The sequence below is a fragment of the Neovison vison genome, chromosome 3, assembly GCF_020171115.1.
Source record: "Neovison vison isolate M4711 chromosome 3, ASM_NN_V1, whole genome shotgun sequence".
Lineage (NCBI taxonomy): Eukaryota > Metazoa > Chordata > Mammalia > Carnivora > Mustelidae > Neogale > Neogale vison.
In genome coordinates, this window is record NC_058093.1 from 37,857,560 (window position 1) to 37,876,654 (window position 19,095).

Below are 19,095 nucleotides of genomic sequence, written 5' to 3' on the forward strand. Positions count from 1 at the left end.
TCATTCTGTAATCAATAGTATAAGGCACGGAATGAAATGACAGGTTTTAGAATCAGAAAATCCTAGGTTCAGTCATGAGTCTCAGTATATGACTCACCATACTGCAGGAGCAGCAATTGATACAAATGTGCGTGTGAGAGAGAGAGAGAGAGATGGATCCACACTTCCCATCAAGTGACAAAGGCACTTGACAAGGATTATCTCACTTACCTTCCAATACCATTCTGAATAAAGCAGAGTGGATTTGCTCTAAGGCACTCTGACGTCAAGGTCCTGAGTCTCTAATAAATCCTGCGGTATTACCCCCGACAATGTACATCAAATACCTAGAGGAATAACTGTACACACGTGCGCGCGCACACACACACACACACAAATTGTCCTTATTTTTTTCCCTCCCTATGTTCTGCCATTTAAATTTAGACAACCACTTTAAAGTATCTGGAAGCATCGGGGCACCTGGGTGGCTCAGCCAATTAGATGTCCGACTCTTGATTTCAGCTCGGTTCATGATCTCAGGGTTGTGGGATCGAACCCCATGTCAGGCTCTGTGCTGAACTTGGAGTCTGCTTAAGAGTCTCCCTTTTCCCCTGTCTCTCCCTCATCTGCTATCCAAACGCATGGCTCTCACTCTCTCTCTCTCTGAAAAAACAAAACAGAACTCTAGAAGCACATATACAAAAGCATAAATAGTATTGCTTCCGGGCTGTTGAATTATATGTAATTTTTTCACTTTTTTCCTTTGCTCTCTTTCCTTTTGCTAATTTATATTTTCAATCATGCTGAAAGCCAACTGCTACTAATTTTCTGTAAACTTTACTGTCATTTATCTGCAATTTTCTAGTAGCTGAGGCCTTGATCAGGTGGCTCCCTAACCATGTCCTTCTCGGATGCACACGTGAGCATGAGTGAAACACAAGGTGAGCCTTTAAAACCCAGATCAAGGCAAGTGCATGACAAGAAACACCCCAAGAACTTGTCTTCCTCCAAAGCAATAAATGAGGGCACAGAGCAGAGAATAAAAATAAAACAGCATAAACACCCTTTTAGAAGACTGAAGTCAGACCAAACAAGGTAAGATTTGGAAACCAAACCAAATTTAAGAGTTTAAGATTCCACAGGGGATGGGCATTTAGGAGGGCACGTGTTGTGATGAGCACTGGGTGTTACGCATAACCAATGAATCATGGAACACTACACCAAAAACTAATGATGTACTATATGGTGGTTAATGGAACATAATTTTTTAAAAAAATGTTCTTTCTCCTATTTCCCCAAGGGACTTCATTCAGTTCCCGGGTACAGCCCCAGGGACACCTTTATGTTCCAATTGGAAATGCCTGCTTTGTGGTGTCAGGAAATCCTCTGCCCACGGGGACACAGCACGTCCATGTTAGGAACACGTCCATCCCTGCTCATTCGGTTTTATTTTCACTGAGCAAAATTCCTCTGCAGGACTGTATTTTGGTGGATACATGACTGAACATTATCTTGGCAGGTTGGAAAGAAAGTAAAAATAATTTTGTCCCCAGGCTTCAAATGGTCTGGAAGATAGCATGCCAGAGACTGGGCAAGCCAGAGTCTGCTTTGAGGAGGGCGCCATGGACAGCACGGGCTGCAGTCATCCGCAGAGGATGGAGAATTCATTGGCTGTACATAATACCTTCAGAAGAGGGGTTTTTTGTTTTGTTTTGTTTTAAGTGTAAAATGTTGTCCATATCAAGGAATACAGCTCTTCTATTCTGGTGGTGTTCCTCAGTTATGACATCTATAAAGGCTTTCCTGAAAGTCCCTCCATGCCAGCCCAGGTAAAAGTTACCTTTCTGCCTGACCTGCACTGTGGACAATAATCAGGACTTTCATGCTACCTGTCACATCCGGATGTACTGCTTCCCTCCTGTCTCTTTGTCACTAGCTAAGCACTTGACACAGAGCAACTGCGAGATAAATGCTTAATGCAGAAACAAATAATTAAGAGAAGAAAAACATTATTGGAATAATTAAAAAAACAAAAGCACCTTTAAACCAAACACGTGCCTAAATCACACTGTTCTCATTGTAGCCGATTCCCTTCCATTCCATGATTTCATACCACTTCCCGCAACCATCAGTCAGACTGTTCCTCTCTGAAGATCACCTTGGCAATGAGCTCCAGTCCAGGTCCACAACCAGACAAACATCCCACCTCTCTGGCAGGAAGCCAGCAACTCTCATCCACAAAAATCATGATTAATGGCTCCACGTGGGTCCCCTGAAATCAGGTAAATCCATTAAGTTTCCTTGGAAAGGAAGGGATCTGTGCCTCCAGCCCTAAGAGGAGTAACATGTAAAAGAGGCCACTGCTAGGACCGTCCCACTGCACTCCAACAGGAAAGGCTCATTCCCACCCAGTCCTGGTATAGATGGCAAACCATTTCAATGAGAAAAATGACCCCCATTTGAGCTACAGCCAAAAGGCCCAGACATCTGAAGAAGAGCCTCTCTTTTGTCTTCCAAGTGGCTTAGGAATGGAATGTCCTTCCTAAACCAAGGGAGCCTGCAGGCAAGTATCAACTATTAATTGCTGTAGCATATATAAGAAAGCAAGCAAAGAGGAGGAAGAAGAAAGAGAGGAAAGGGACAACTATTTGGAAAAGTCTTAGTCAAAAAAAAAGAAAAGAAAGGGTACTGCTTTCCTAGGCTGCTGTAACCAAGTACCAAAAACTGGTAGCTTGAAACAACAGAAATTTATTGTCTTACAGTTTTGGAGTCTAGAACTCCAAAAGCAAGACGTCTGCAGGGTCACACTCTCTTTGACAGCTCTAGGGTAAAGTCCTTCCTTTCCTTCTCTGGTTTCTGGTCCTGCTGGCAATCCCTGGAATTCCTTGGCATTCCTTGGCTTGTAGCTACATCCCCTGTAGATAGGCATGGCTACCCTGTCTTTCTGTCTCACAACACCTTCTCTCTACATGTGTCTGCTTCCAAGTCCAAATTTCTAAGGACACCGTATTAGATTAGGTCCCACACTAATGACCTCATTTTAACTTTACCTCGGCAAAGACCCTAAGTAAGGTCACATTCTGAGGGACTGAGGGTTGGGACTCCAAAATATCTTTTTTTTTGGTGGGGGAGGAAGGGAGAGGAAGGGCCACACCATTCAACCCATGACGGAAAGGAAAGGTATACACTAAGTCAATTCTCCAAGATCACAAGCTCATTGAGGCATAGTCTTTTCACCGGCCAGTCAACATTACTTGTTTTCATTGCTCCTGAACTTAATATGGTAAATTCCTCAGGACAAGACACCCAGGAAAGTGCATAGGCCTGTCCGAGTTCAGTGGGCCTGAATATGACCCTTGACCGCTCAGTCACAAAAATGCCAGTGGTTCAGTAAGCAGCCCAGGCCACCCCCAGGAACGGATCTCCCTTGTAGCTCGTCTGTCTGTTCCTAAGAGTTCTTAAAGGCGAATTGCACCTGACACTTGTCAGCTTTCATTACCAGCTTGTGCCTTACCTGCTCTGACCTCCTTTGAACTGGAACACAATAAAGAACGTACCTCTTAAACCCTAGTGCTGGTTTAGTCAGCCATTTATTCATTAATCCTCTACTTGGCTGAGTCAGGGACTCTGCGGAGCACACAGTATTGAAGAAGACTGGTGTGTTTCCTGTCTTCACGTGGCTGAACTTCAACCAGGGAAACTGACAGCGAGAAAGTCAGAGTTCCCCATTCCAAACAAAAACCTCTCATCACCTCTCCTCTGACTAGTTCAGGGCTTCAGGGCTAAGGAAGCCTCCAGCTTATACTCTCGCTGCTCTGCCTTTGCCCTCAGCCTTCCCGCTTCCGACTTCCACCAGCAGGGCCTGCTTCTCTCTGCCTGGGGCTTGTCCCAGAAGCCAAGCGCAGCCCATTGACAACCCTGGGAGTCTTCAGTCAACGAATGGCAGAGAGTGAGAGTGTAAATCCTGCCGCTCCTCAGCTCCACAAGTGGTCTGACTCTGAGCTCTGAAGCTTTTTTGTTTGGGTTTAGTTTTGGTTTTGACTTTTTACATTTCTGAGCATATCCCCCACAGGACTGAGCACTGGTCACAGGCGGCAGCTGGCTTGATAGCATTCCCTTCACGGGCTTCCTCTCCTTCCCTGTCCCACCTCCCTGTACCCCCCACCCCAGCATTTCCTTCACTTTCCAAGAGGCTACTACTTGATGCTTTAATCCTTACCTCAAGGTCTACTTCTGGAAGAACCCAAACCAAGAGAAAACCTAATTTCCTTAGTCCATTTTAATTCAACTCACTAAATATGGATTATAGGCATACTGCAGGTACATGGTATTACGTATCTAGGAAGTTCTCGGTCAAATAAGAGAGAAAAAGGCATCACCGACCAGCTTAAATACACTGCAGACATATGAATAAAATTTCTATAAGTATATGAAAACGAACAATTAACTTTGCCGGGATTGGATTGGGATAGGTTTTATGGAAGAGAAGTGAACACATCTGGCCTAGAAGTAAAGCAGTGTTTCTCAAAGTTTTTTACCTTCTCTCTCCCCCTAAGGAGGCTTCTTAGACTTTTTTTTTTCCTAATTGCCTCCCTCACCCCCATGAAATTTTAATACCACAGATATATTGCATATCTGTTTACGTTCTATGGTATAGATTGTCCCACTGTAATATCTAAGATCCTCCTCCCTTCAAGAACTAACTTTTGCCCTCTCTGAAAAATACATGAAAAAATGTCAGGGGTTGGGGGGGACAGTTCAGGGAAAGAAGTACCCTGAGAGATGTCAAAAGATACAAAAGTGAACAGCTTACAGAGGCAAAGATAAGTGGTCTGATTCAGTCCGGGGTAGATTAAAGATGGTTGCAAATTCTTTGACACTCCTCACCTCAAGAGCAGACCTCAGCTCAGGTCTATGTCATCTCTAGTCAACTTCTAGCAGACTGGCAGCCTCCAGCGGCTGTTCTTACAACACTAAATCTCAGAATCCAGCTGCTCTGCTATGAGGAAGTTTGAATGGCCCAAGGAGAGGTGCTTGTGGAGAACAGGACAACGCCCCTCAGCTCCTAGCTGACACCCAGCACTAACTCGCCAGCCACAGGAAGAAGCCATCTTGAAGTGGCCTCTTAGCCCCAGCAGAGCTGCCTCAGCTGAGCACCCTCCCCCCACCAGAGTCCTGTCCAAATTGCAGATTTGTGAACAAAACAGATGACCATTACTATTTTACACAGCGAATGTCTGAGGTGATTTGTTACAGTGCAATAAATAACCAGAACATCATGCTTATAGACACGATTTAAAGTTACCAAAATCTCACAGAAGTCGTTAAAATTCAACCCCACCGCAGTCTTAGCCAGGCTTCCCTCACGGCTCAGAGTGTTTCATAATAAGAAATGCAAGCAAACACTGGATTAAACAAAGAGCTCGAGTGAGTGATTCATTATTAGGGTCCCAGGCCATACTTCTCTTGTTAAATATAATTTTTTTTATTATTTCAAGCTGTTCTTGTTTATCAATTAGCTTGTCAATAAAAACTATCATGGGTCTCTGTGAACAACATTACTGCATTTCCCAGCAGCAAGATGACACTTAATAAATGGGGCGCCTGGATGGCGCAGTCGCTAAGTGTCTGCCTTCGGCTCAGGTCATGATCCCAGGATCCTGAGATCAAGCCCCACATCTGGCTCCCTGTTCCGCGGAGAGCCTGCTTCTCCCTCTCCCTCTCCCCCTGCTTGTGTTCCCTCTCTCACTGTGTCTTTCTCTCTCAAATAATTTTTTTTTAAAAAGACACTTAATAAAAACTTTCAAACACTAAACAACGACGACAACAACCAAACAAAAGCAGCCAGCCCGAAAAGAGTGGTTTAGGGCAGAATCAAGTGGAAAGAACTTTCAAATGCACATGGCGGGCAAACTGTTCCCACTCCCGTCCTGCAGGACAACATAAGGAAGGACAACGGAAGGGAGTAAGTGAGTGATTCTAATATAATCCCACCCTCACACCACACACACCCTTCTCTGAGGACCACTGGTCTTACACAAATTTTCTTTTGATCTAAAACAAGTAAGACCATTCCTTTATTTGGTTTTTTTTTTTAAGATTTTATGTATTTATTTGTCAGAGAGAGAGATCAAGAGAGCACAAACAAGGGGAGTGCTGGCAGAGGGACAAGCAGGCAGATGCTTAACTGACTGAGCCACCCAGGCGCCCCGGTAAGATCATTTTTTATCATAGCCTCTGCTCACCACCTTCAGTTATCGACCTAAACATAAGCCACTCAACATTATGGTTTAGAGTTACTTGAAAAGATATTTTTACAGCATGAACATGAATAATCATGGTATTACAACTGCATGATACATGTGACATGCATTCCATTCATTTCCTCTCTCAGGAAACAGATCCAGATGGACTTTGCTATATCTGCAGCCACAAAGGTAAGTTTGGGAGGGCTGGGTGCAATTTCTCCATAAAGCCTTCTACTGATGCCAAACGGGGACTTCTGGAGGCGGCAGGGGAACTCTGCAATTACTGGAGATGGATTTTGCTATCCCCATGCCTGCCGCCTCCTATTACCTGCCTCAAGTACAGCACAGGCTCCCTGTGCCTATTCTAAAAAGTGACATCTTTCAAGGCTACAAATTCAAAACAGGTGCATAGTCCGTGTGTAAATTTAGAACAAATTTATATTTCCTTCTTTGCATTCAACATGCTCATAAAATCTGAATTTTTGCACTTTCAGCCAAAGTTCCTACAACCTTTTTTTTCCTTAAAGACAATTAGCAAATTAAATTACAAATAAGAAGGGTAAAGAAACGTGACTCTCCACCAGCAAATAGGCTTGCTAAACAACCTCAGGTCCATGTCCAAGTGTACCTTAATTGGTTCCATTTGGCTCCGAGCTTCCCTGCCTTGCCTCAACTCACAGTCACATAACCAGCAGACTTTGCCTGGGTGGCCCATGATTTTTAGTTCCTGGATTCAGCATGTATTCCCAACACAACTTGTGCTATATGTTGTTTCTATTAGGTAACTAGGCCCTGAAATTCAAAAGCCTGTATCTCAGCAAGTTTCAAAAACTCTTGTTGGAACAGATAGCGCTAATGATACTTAATAATACAAGGTCTTTTCCTGTAACATACAGTGTACACATCAGCCAAACCTAAGTTTAATGGTGCTTGATGGATGTCCTCTTCTGTGCCATCTGTTGCTCTTAATGTTTTCTCAACCCTCTCACGTAAAACAGAAGATGCATGAATTTGGGAGTTCACTTAACCTCCCCAACTTCCGCATCCCCTAGGTGAGTTTGCTCATCTAGGATGGGGACAGAGACAGTGTCTACACTTCACAGAGCTACATAGGATTAACTGAGTAAAACAGGCAGAGTGCCTAGCATCACAGGTCCTCACACGGGCTAGAGCTGGGGATGTTGGCCACTATTGTAAAGCGGATCATTACTCCAATGCCAATGGCATTCAACACTAGGACTGCTCTTTTCTTCCTTTGGCTTTTGTTCTGTTTTGTCGTGTTTTTATTTTTTGCTTTCCTCAATCCTTCCTCATTATACTAGATTTCAATATTTATTCTTTTTAACTCTCTGAAACACCAAGTGACCTATTTCCACTGGCGACCTATTCGTTGATGGGTGAATTCCAAAGACGGCTGTTTTGGGCTTCTGATAAGAAAAGGATTCACATGAAAGATATTAAAATGCCCAAGTCAAAATGCCTAAAACTAGACTACTTGTCTTCTCCAGGGCCCCTCCCTGGGAACTGTCTCCTCTCTCCAGCATGCCCATTTCAGCCCCAGCATCGGTGCAGAGGTCAAAGTCAGAGACCAGGGCTGGGTTTCTACTATTCCCTCTTTCTAAAACTGCATATCCACTGAATCCAAATATGGGGCCAATTCTCTTTATCAAATCCCTCCACTACCATGCTTTTATATTATCAGAAGCTAAAGGAAATAGAACTTCTACTTGAGGTGGTCGTGAACTGACGTTGTGATCCACACCCCCCACCACTTGGGGCTCTCCATCCTCAGGACAGTGACCACAGCAGACCCACAACATCACTAAGGGTAAGCCAGCCCACGGCTGAGCATGCTGGGCTACCTCTTGAGTCTGGCGGTCATTAGTCCTCAGTACCCCAAACCCACGATCTGACAATCTCAAGGTATCTTGATTCAATAGTGGCCATTAAGGGTTTTGTTTCATTTTCTTCAATCAGTTTTCTTAAAGAAAAAAAATAATACAGGTAACAATTTTTTCATTACTGTTGTTCTATATTCTCATCCTTAATTTTTACTGTATAACCATCTTTCTCAGCTACTCAAGCCCTCCTCGAAATCGTGCCCTAAACTGCATGGTTCATTACCTATAATTGGTCAGGATAAAAACATCCTGTTCCTTTATTGTGTATATTTATTCGTTATATTCAATTAAATGTATTTTATTATTTACAAAGGCACTGTGACTTGCCCAAATGGAAATTAATTTTTACCAGTTCCATTTCAAATATATAGAGCCACACTACATGCAGGAGACTATGCGTGTCTAAGCACGGTAGGAGGGAAGGATCTTCTGATGCTTTGAGGGCATCAGAAAAAGATGTGAAAGGGAGGTAGGCCACGTCTGTGCACTGGGCTAGAGCCAGGAAAGGCCAAGATGGCAGGGCACGTGCACAGACTGTGTAAAGAATCCATCAGCTCAGGGTGGGGCTCAACTTGACTTTATATAGAGACTAAGACCCAGCCCAATGCTAGGTCCCCTTTGTAAAGGTCAGAGGTGAACACTCTGTCCAAAGAAACTGCACATAATTCCTTCAACTGCTGGCTCATTTGCCCCCTCTTTCCTCTGGTTCGCATGTGTTTAGAACAAGAGGGTGAAAATTCACTCGCCTTGGGCCCACGGCAGCTCTTGAGGGCTCCTGAGCTGAAGGCTGCCTCTCCCTAGCCTAAGGCGGGTACCCTACCCTATCCACACGGGGCAGGTTTGCAAATCCTGGGTTTCCCACATAGATGGAAGAGCAGGGAACTGGCCAGAAACTGGCTGGTCCATGAAAACCAGCCTGCAGACAGACGGGGGACCCTCATGGCTCCTATCAGCCCCCACCGGCCCTTCAGATATGGAACTAATTCACTTCCATCTAAGTGAATCCATCACTTTGTGAATTCCATCACTTCCTTCTAAGACATTAGCAAGCGTCTGCGCTCCTCAAGCTGCTTCTCTTATGTCCCATGAAGAAAATGCTTCTCCCAGAGCCAGAAAGCCAGACTGTTAACATGGGGTGATGAATAGGGAACACCAAAGAGAGAGAGAAGCTGGGGGAGAAAAACGACACAAAAGGAAGTGTTAAGTAAAAATTGCCCTTAAGTTTTAACACCATTTATACACGGGGATGGAGTCCCTTTTTTAAAAAAATGAACCATTCTTATTACTAACCTATTGGCAATTGTAGTTTCCCTTTAATGCAACATTATTATAAAACTCAATCATGCAAGATTCCCAGATTTAAAAAAAAAAAAAAAAAATCTCTCCTAAAAGCAAAGGTCACTAGATACAAAGTAAATGCCAGATTTTATCTGGCTGCACAAGAACACAGTCTGCTGAGCTGATTTAAGCAAAGGCAGCTGTGTGTAGGTCATTTGTTTGTCCTGGACTTAGCTGTGCATGGGGAGTCACAAAGCCACAAAAGAGACTGGACCCTTCTTGACCAGAAGGACCTTTGCTCAGAACCAACCCCCTCTGTCTGGACTCACCTTATCCCTCTTCTCGACAGAGCCCCTCACAAGACATGCCTGCCCCCCCACAATACCCAGCACAAGCCCAAATCTGCACCAAACACAAGCGCCAGGTCCAAAGGACTAGATAAGTCTCCTGTAGTTCTAATAAATGCCAATAATTCCATCCATATGCATTCTGTAAACGTGTTCCAAATCCAAAGTCTCTCTTGTTTTTTAAATCTCTGCTTTATCAACATTCATGAAAAGTTCAAATGACCTAATTTTATCTGGCATACCATAAAATTGGAATTGACATTTAGAATAATACACCTTAGGCAACGCATAGAACAGAGGTGCCTCTTGACTCATTCGAGATTAAATTATGTTCAATAAAATCTCAGGTGTTGCAAATACTGTAGTTGATTGGAAATCAGTAATCCTTCCAATGTACATAATCTGTATGCATAGAAAAGGCATGGGATAAATCATTATTGCTTAATAACTAGCATTAATATTATGCTTGGCATGAGAATGAAGTTCAAGGCAGGGGAAAAAGTCTCTAAAATGTCAACGTAAGCAAAAACATTTCAGCTTTTAGCACAAGTTCTTGAAGTGTGGCCTCAGGACTTCCAGTATCCGTATCACCTGGGAACTCATTGGAAGGGCAGGTTCTCAGGCTTTCCCACCCCCCAGATCTATTGAATTGGAAATTCTGGGGATGAGACTGAGTCATCTGCCTTCTTCCAGCCTCTCAGGTGATTCTGATTCACACTAATATTTGAGAGTCACAAGACAAAAGGGAAACCTGATACACAAGGAAGCCTCTGATCAGGGCCTTGAAGGTCCCATGGGAGAACAGGATGTTAATAGGACAAGGCCAAAGACAAGAAGAGGCATAACCCGGCAGAAAAAAGGAGACCTTGTATTTGGGAACCAGCAGGTAGTCTAGTTTGGCCAAAATACGTGGTACAAAAAGGTGAACACAGAAGATGATGCTGGAAAAAACAGATATGGGTCAGGTCAGAAAAAAAACAGCATTGTATTCTGTGGGCCAGGAGAAGTCCATGAGAATTTGGCGGAAGAGTCTGGCAAGATCTAATGATCTGTCAGTAAATATATTCGGGAATCAGATCCACTACCACATTACAAATAATAAAAGATGACAGTGAAGCCACAAAGTCCCAGTAAAGCTTTATCCCGAAATATTTTTACAAGGAAAGCATCTCCACTGATAATCAAAGGATTCCAGTTCATAATTATGATAGCCTTAGCAACTTACTTTTACATTTCTAAGTCATGAACCACTGAATTGCAATCAAACTGCTCAGAAATGAAATTCTGCTTTATTTCTCTTTGTAAACATGGCCAGAGATGTCTCTCACTTAGGTGATGAAGGCAAGAAATAGAGCAAGCACCATGAACAGATTACTTTTTTGTTATGAAAATTAATAACCATCTGAATTTGCCTAGGGCAAGGAGATGAAATGCCATAATCAGATATAATGTAAGAATCTCCCTAAAACAATAGCAGAGTGGTTTTAGGAAATTTATTTAAAATCTTTGATTCTCAGAGGCCACTGTCCAGGCTCCATCTTAAACATCGAAGTCTCTGGCTAAGATCTCATATCCTCAGCTCACTCCAGTGAATACCTGGGACTCCCACCGTCTTCAACCGGACAGGGACCTCAACCCATTCATCCACCACCTGTTTCCTATGATCTACCCTTCTCCTAGCCTCAGCATTCCTTACCCAGCTCCATATCTGAGGTCGATTCCTCCCAACAACCTCTTTTCACCCACTTACAATGCTCACCTCATCCAACTCCCTTGGAAAACCAAACTTCCGCTCCAGTCAAGGCTGCATGCACAGAGATGCATCTGGCTGGATCTTTCCAAAAGATCAAGCTGGCTGCTCTTGTATGAATTTCATGACCATAAACCCAAGCAGGCACATCAGGCTTCTCACCATCCTCTCTGTACTCTGTCAATCACTTACCCTCACACAGTCTCACTTGATTATTTTACACCTTCTCTTCCCCATCCTCATTCTCCGCTGCGGGTCGTGGTCCCTGTTATGGGCTGAATTTTGTCCTCCTCCCACCCCCAAAAAGATATGTTTGAAGTCGTCACCTCGGGAACCTGTGGATATGATCTTTTTTTTTTTTCCAATTTATTTATTTTCAGAAAAACATTATTCATTATTTTTTCACCACACCCAGTGCTCCATGCAAGCCGTGCCCTCTATAATACCCACCACCTGGTACCCCAACCTCCCACCCCCCCGCCACTTCAAACCCCTCAGATTGTTTTTCAGAGTCCATAGTCTCTCATGGTTCACCTCTCCTTCCAATTTACCCAAATTCCCTACTCCTCTCTAACGCCCCTTGTCCTCCATGCTATTTGTTATGCTCCACAAATAAGTGAAACCATATGATAATTGACTCTCTCTGCTTGACTTATTTCACTCAGCATAATCTCTTCCAGTCCTGTCCATGTTGCTACAAAAGTTGGGTAGTCATCCTTTCTGATGGAGGCATAATACTCCATAGTGTGGATATGATCTTATTTGGAAATAGGGTATTTGTAGGCATAAGCAGGTAAAAGTAAGTTTATATGGATTAGGGTGCATCCTAACCCAATGACTGGTGTCCTCCTAAGAAGAGGGAAATTCAGACCCAGACACACAAGGGAACATGCTATGTGACAACAGAAGCAGTGCTTGGAATTATACGTCTATAAACCAAGAAATGCCAAGGATTTCCAGCAACCACCAGAAGCTAGGGAAGGAAGAGGCAAGGAATAGATGCTCCTTCAGAAGCACTAAGAAGAACAAAATCTGCCAACACCTGGATTTCAGGCTTCTAGCCTCCAAAAATGTGAGGGAACAAATGATTGGTTTAAGCCACTTACGGTGATTCTTTTTATGGGTCAACTTGACTGGGCTGTGACGTGCCCAGATATTTGGCCAAACATTATTCTGTGTGTGTCTGTGAGGAGTTTTCCAGATGCAGTTATCATTTAAATCATGTCAGCTGAGTAAACTGGATCATTCTCTCCAATGTGTGTCGGCCTTGCCCAATCAGATGAAGACTTCAGTAGAACAAAAAGACTGACCCACCCTCAGGTAAGAGAGAATTCTTCCTGTCTGTCTCAAGCTAGCCATCAATCTTCCCTTATCTCTGGACCCTAACCCAAACAGCAGCTCTTCTTGGATTTTGAGCCTGCCTGCTTTCTGACTAGAATTTAGACCCTTGGCTTTCCTGATTCTCAGACCATCAGACTCAGACTAGAACTACACCATCAGCTCCCCTGGGTCTCTATCTTGCCAACCGGTATCTTAGGACTTCCCAGCCTTCCTTAATTCATGAGCCAATTCCTTCTAATAAATAAATATACATTAGCATCTCGTTTGTGATACCTTGTTACAGCAGCCCTAGGAGACTAATACACTTTCAGTTTCTCTAAGGAAGTCGGTGTCCCGCCAAAAAGAACCCCTCTAAGCATACAGTCCTCAGGATTGTCCTGGGAGTCTTGCCTCATGTTTCTCCAGATGCAGCACCTTCGCCCCTAGGCATCACTGATGGATCCACTCGCACACACAGACTCCATCCTCTCCTGCCCACTCAGGGACACCTTTCCAGCAATTCTCCACCCTCCCAGCTTTTATGTTCCCCTCTCTACAGGCTCAGGTCCATAAGCACGAGATATGCTACAATTTTCTATGGCTAAAATAAAATCCTCTCTTGAGCCCACCCCCTACAGCCATTTTTCTCATCTCCCTCATCTCTTCCATAGCAACACCGAGTTTCCTAAGTTTGTTTGCCTTCTCGCCCAGTTCCACTCCGCTGCTCTCACCAGGCATTTACTCCGTCACACCACTGAAGTGGCCCAAAAAATATGTGCTGAGTGGCAAACTAGTCCTGTTCCTACTCCTCCTTTCTCCTTTGCCTTTTAAAACCATAGCACCTCATCAGTCATGACACACGCCACAAATTACATGTCACCAAACACACACAATTGTGGCCACAAAAGCATGTGACTGAGTGAAGTCATTCGTTCTCCCCAGGTTTCTTCATCTCGAAAACAGAGATGTTAGGCATCGACCCAGAACCCTCCCCACTTTAACTCATAAAGTGGTCTTTCATAAGCACGCTTTAACAGAGCTGCTGTTCTGTGCCAGGCACGGTGTGTGGGACTAGACACAACGAAAAAGAAGAAATTTTAACTTCCTGTGGACAGCTTCCGTTCGTTCTCTGGTGGTCACGACGGTCGACCAGTACCCCCACCCAAGAGGAAGACAGCTGCATGACTTGGGGTACATCTACTGCTTTCCTGAAAGAGGAAGGGAGGAAAGGGGGAAGGGAAGGAAGAATTGGGGAGGAAAGTGAGGAGAGAAGGAAATGCCAGAAGGAGGGGAAGGAAGGTGGCACCACTCAGAACTCCGTTTGGCTAAAGAAATGTTGACTTTTACATCCTTATTCCACCACAAGAGATGATTATATGAAATAATTACTCCTTAAATCCTCCTGGTCTTCCATAAGCCTGCTTTTAAATATTTATGTAAAGTCTATTTTTCCTCTGTATGAGATTGCTCTCAATGACAACTACTGGTAAGTGCTCCTCAGAACAAAGAGGATCCTTCTGAGGAATATCTGAGAAGCACAAGTTCCTCCTTATTTATTCATCTGCATCTCCTTTCCCTTATACAGAGCAGCAACGTGGCGGTTGGGTGCGCTGCCCTTGCACACCTCAGCCAATGGCAGGTGGAGGCCTCCCTTCCCCCCACCAAGCTCTGCTCACGGACCTGCGCTCGACCCTCATTCGGAGCAGCGCCCCCTGTGGATTACCTGGGGCGACGCACCATGAGAGCACATCCTTGGACCTTGCAAGTTAGAAGTAAACCATGAGCCGCTGCTCTGTGTCGGGCCCGGTGCTTGGGACTAGACACACAACGAAAAAGAAGAAATTTGAAATAGTTACAGTTCACTACTGAGGCGACCACATGGGATGGGCCATTCAGGGGCAGAAAAGGCAGGGACATAAGATTGACTGGGCTGAGCCCAACAAATGTTTCCCAAAATATAAGAGAGACACTTAGGGTACAGGAGACGATTTTAGGACACGGAGAAAGCATTATGTAGTATTGAATCACCTCGGGTGAAAGTCATGCCCACTTCAATTCCCTTTCAAATCATATCAAGGTGACAGTCTGGTTTGGTGCCGGTTTCCTGAACACCTTTCTTACATGTAAATCTTCCTTTTTAGCCCAGAGTAACAGCTCCAAGCTCAGAGCCCTCAGAAAACAATATCTGGTCAACTATTTTATTTTTTTCCTACTTTATTTTGGTCATTTCCTTCTATTTATGGCAGTGAGATGAGGTTCCCATGAAAGCAATGACAAAGATATTCCTTTTTAAATAAATGTATTACCTAATAAGATGGGTCGATTTAATGACACTTGGGAGTAAATGCTCTGGTTAGCATCCAGGTATGTAAAAATAGTGGAGAATATCAAAGTGCTGTTGATTGTACTATGTGACTAGAGAGAGCTGGGCCACATTGGGCTACACCACAGGCTGCAGTGGGACAGGCCCACATCTGTCTGCCTGGGGGCCACCCCAGTGTTGGGTACATTGCTAAATACTGAATAGACATCACTGAAGACTGTTAAAATGAATTAACAAAACAGAGATGCCCACTCATGGACCAACCAGAAGGGAGATGGGCAGGTAGAGATAGGACCTGATCCTTGAATTCCTACCTGTAGATTGTATGGAGAGAGAACTTGGGGGCTTTTGTGCCTGTTGAGGGGCAGGAGAAAGAGAAAGTGAGAACCTGTTCCATCCACCCACCTGCAAATTACAGTTGACTACTGATGGTACTGCACGAGACAGACAGTTTGCTTCCAAGCACTCTCTTTAATTTCCTAGGCATACTGACTTTTCCCATTTTCTTTTTTGTTTTGTTTGGTTTGGTTTCTGTTCTGTCCTATTCAAGGATTATTTGTGAAATGGGTTCTTTCCAAGCCTCTCTATTCTCATGCTTACCATGGGAGCATGTACTCTCGTTGGGGGTTGTATGGCCCCATGGAGGCAAATGGGTTCGGGGGGGGTGCTGAAAAAGCCTTACTCTTTTTATATATGAATCACAGATATAACTTCAATACAGAAACCATTATATAGTATCATATAGTAAAATTCACTGGGATGGGTATTATTAGGGAAAAACATCTTAAGTGAAGCAATAATGAAAAAAACATTTGGACCCCAAAAATCTTTGTTGTGGGGTTTTCCTGGCATGACTGGTTGTTTAGAAGCATCCCTGGTCCCTACCCAGTAGATAACAGTTGTATCTCCCAGTTGTCTCTAAGCATTGCCAAATACCTCCTGGGAGGAAGGCAGAGTGGCCCCCATTAGCAATGGCAGGGCTAGACAAAACTGTTCACAGCTATCAAGCAAAGGGACCCAGCAACTCAGCCACATGGCTCAGTGGTCTGGAAACAGGGTGTTTCCAAGGCCACAAACATACACCAGTTATGAGGATGGAAGGGGCTTCTTATATAACTGGGTTCCTCGTCCAGGGCTCATTTGACACAGTGCAAAGGCCAGTTCCATCTATAAAGGAAGTCCCACTAAACACACAAAATGATACATGCACCAGTGCCTCAAAGAGATCTTCACCATGAGCAAATGTGAATTCAGCAGCTAATTTGTGCCCTGCAACTAAGACCTAAAAGGCTTAGGGGTATTTTTCAATCCACTCAGCAAGTTCATTCATGAGCTTATATTTAGACTCTTAATACTTCCCCCAAAATTAATAAGTTCAGAGCACTAGGGAATGCCATGCAATATGTGAATCAGCGCTCTTAAATTGGATTAGGGCTTTTAAAAGAATTGGTAAGTCAAATGTAAGTAAAATAAATCTTGCCAACCAAAAAGCAGGCTTAGGAGAGATAGTGAGGCATAGCGTCAGAAATAGGGATTTAGAAGGATTCAGAATCCAGTTCTACCTTCTACGAGTCACGTAGCTTTAGGAAACCCAATCGGTCTAAAAAATTCAAATGTTAAAAGCTTTAAAATTTAAACCTGGAAAAACAGATGTTCTGTGCTAATAGCACAGGGTGCTAGCACCTAGTAGAATGCCTGACTAATTAAAGGCACCCCAAGAATGTTAGTGGTATTCCTGGTGTCCTCCCCTCTTTTCTTCCTTCCTTCCATGAGGATGAGCACACATTATATAAAGAAGAGCATAGAAAGAAAGAAAAATTATAGAAGAAAATAGGGAGTATTAAAAAATACAAAAAAATAGGGATAATTTTTTTAACTAATAATTAAGATGAAGAAATCGTTCTTTCTATGCACAAGACCATTCACTAACTGGCCTTGGAGTACCTTTTCTATTCTCTCTGCCAAGATCCATCTCTATGGACTGTGTGTCAGCTGCTTTAGTCTGTTTCTGTTTGGAAGGTGTGCCTGACACTTTTGAGGGTGACCTCCTTAGCACATGCCCAAAGACCGAAAAAAGGACCTTTTGATGTTTCTGACTCTTTCTCTTGTCCCCACACATCAATAGCAGCAGAATCAAGTGCACTGAACACAATATGGTCTCTCTACAAGACTAATTTTGTACTACTTTATAACTATGAAATGTATTTTGGTTCAATAAAAAAAGAAATTATTCTTGAACCAGCATAAATAGGAAGCCATAATTCACAAGCCACAGTATGAAGAATCTAAGAAACAGCATATGGAAGACTAGAGGTTAAAAGATGTATTTTAGGGGCACCTGGGTGGCTCAGTTGGTTAAGTGACTGCCTTCAGCTCAGGTCGTGATCCTGGAGTCCCGGGGTTAAGTCCCACATCAGGCCCCCTGCTCAGCAGGGAGTCTCCTTCTCCCTCAGATCTCTCTCCTCTCATGCTGTCTCTCTCTCATCCTCTCTCTCTCCCAAATAAATAAATAAAATCTTAAAAAAATAAATAAAAGATGTACTTTATAGAACATATATAACCAGCTTCCTGATTTATATAAGCCTATTTGCCCATCTGTAAACATACAAATCATAATAACACCTGTGATGTACAGGGTTGGTGTGGGGATTAAAGTAGATAATGCATGGAAACCCAGGAGACATGGCTGGAAAGGCTGAGTTCAAGTTGGCTAGAACCCTTGCACATGGCTTCCCCAAGATGGGCTCCGGGTCGTCAGTCTCTCTTAGCTGGGGCCCAGAGACCATGTTCTAAAAGACGTGGCAGAAGCTGTTGCTGTAACACTGCTCCTGACTCAGTATCAGGAATCTGAGAAAGTTCTGCCATATCTTATTGGACAAGTCATAAAGTGAAGCCAGATTCAGAGGGAGTGGAATTAGACTCCATCTTCCAAGAGAAGTAGCAACAAATGTGCAGTCATTGTTAGTCTACCACACAGACCACGAGTAAACAGAAATGATACTATCGCTGCTCTTGTGGGTCAGGTCTCTGGAGAATTACAGAAAAGGGCTGCATTTTGTTATTTGTCAAGCCCTGTGTGAGTGTGTGTGTGTGTGTATGTGAAGAATTTAATTACCATGTAATAAATACTATGCACTTAATAAAATTATATTGTAGTCCTATTGGAAAATGACCTTTCAGAGTCACTTTTCCAAAAATAAAAACAAGTAGAATTAATGTCAAGTACAATTTGCTCCCAGCCAAATTAAACACTGGTTTCAGAAAACGAAAAAGAAGCCATATGTTATTTTCAAAATGGCTTCCCAAGAGGGCAAGCAATATTGTGAAGAGGTATTGAAGTTGCGGAATGGAAAGACACTGTCAAAGAGGACTTATTACCTCCGTGCATAACAAGAATAATCTCCAGTCCCTTGCCACTGAGCTATGGTCCAGAAAACCTAATGAAAATTCTAGGAGGGAATTAAATTTAATTTGTTGTTCTGGGCTTAGAGCAGACCCACAGCTATTCCAAGGGAATACTGAAACTTCTGAGTTTTCAAAAAATAATTTCAAAATGTCTATTTAATCTCGAGTTCAGAAGAGGAAAAAAATGACACATACACACAAAAACTAAATAATTGGTTTAAAGCCCTGGAAGACAAAAGATTTATTACTACCTCAATCTTTATGAATTAAGGCATTTCTCTTACAAAGAGAAGTAACAACACAGAGCCTTTGAAAAAATGTAACAAGAGAAAGAAAATATTATAAAAACTTATATGAAAAAGCAAGCTTTCATGTATTATTTATATATGAATTTGAAGAAACTTTTAGAAAGCCATTTTTGCAAATTCAATAGCATATAAGATGACATTACCTCTGAGAAACAAATTTTAAGAACTAAGGAGAATGTGAATTGAAATAATAGCAGGATTACACTAAATATAAAGATATTTCCAAATCAAATTTA

The 19,095-nt window shown here is 43.1% G+C and overlaps 1 protein-coding gene across 2 annotated transcripts in view; it reads right to left on the reverse strand.

Moving 5' to 3' along the window:
- The window catches only part of PID1 (phosphotyrosine interaction domain containing 1), a 230,661-nt gene that overhangs the window by 137,521 nt on the left and 74,045 nt on the right, over positions 1–19,095 (reverse strand). The window contains exon 1 of one of the 2 annotated variants that reach the window (XM_044241773.1): positions 3,494–3,523. The exons of the other annotated variant lie outside the window; for it this stretch is intronic. The gene's annotated coding sequence lies outside the window, so the exon portion shown is untranslated. Of the gene's footprint in view, positions 1–3,493; positions 3,524–19,095 lie in introns of those variants that run through there. 2 annotated transcript variants of the gene reach the window in all.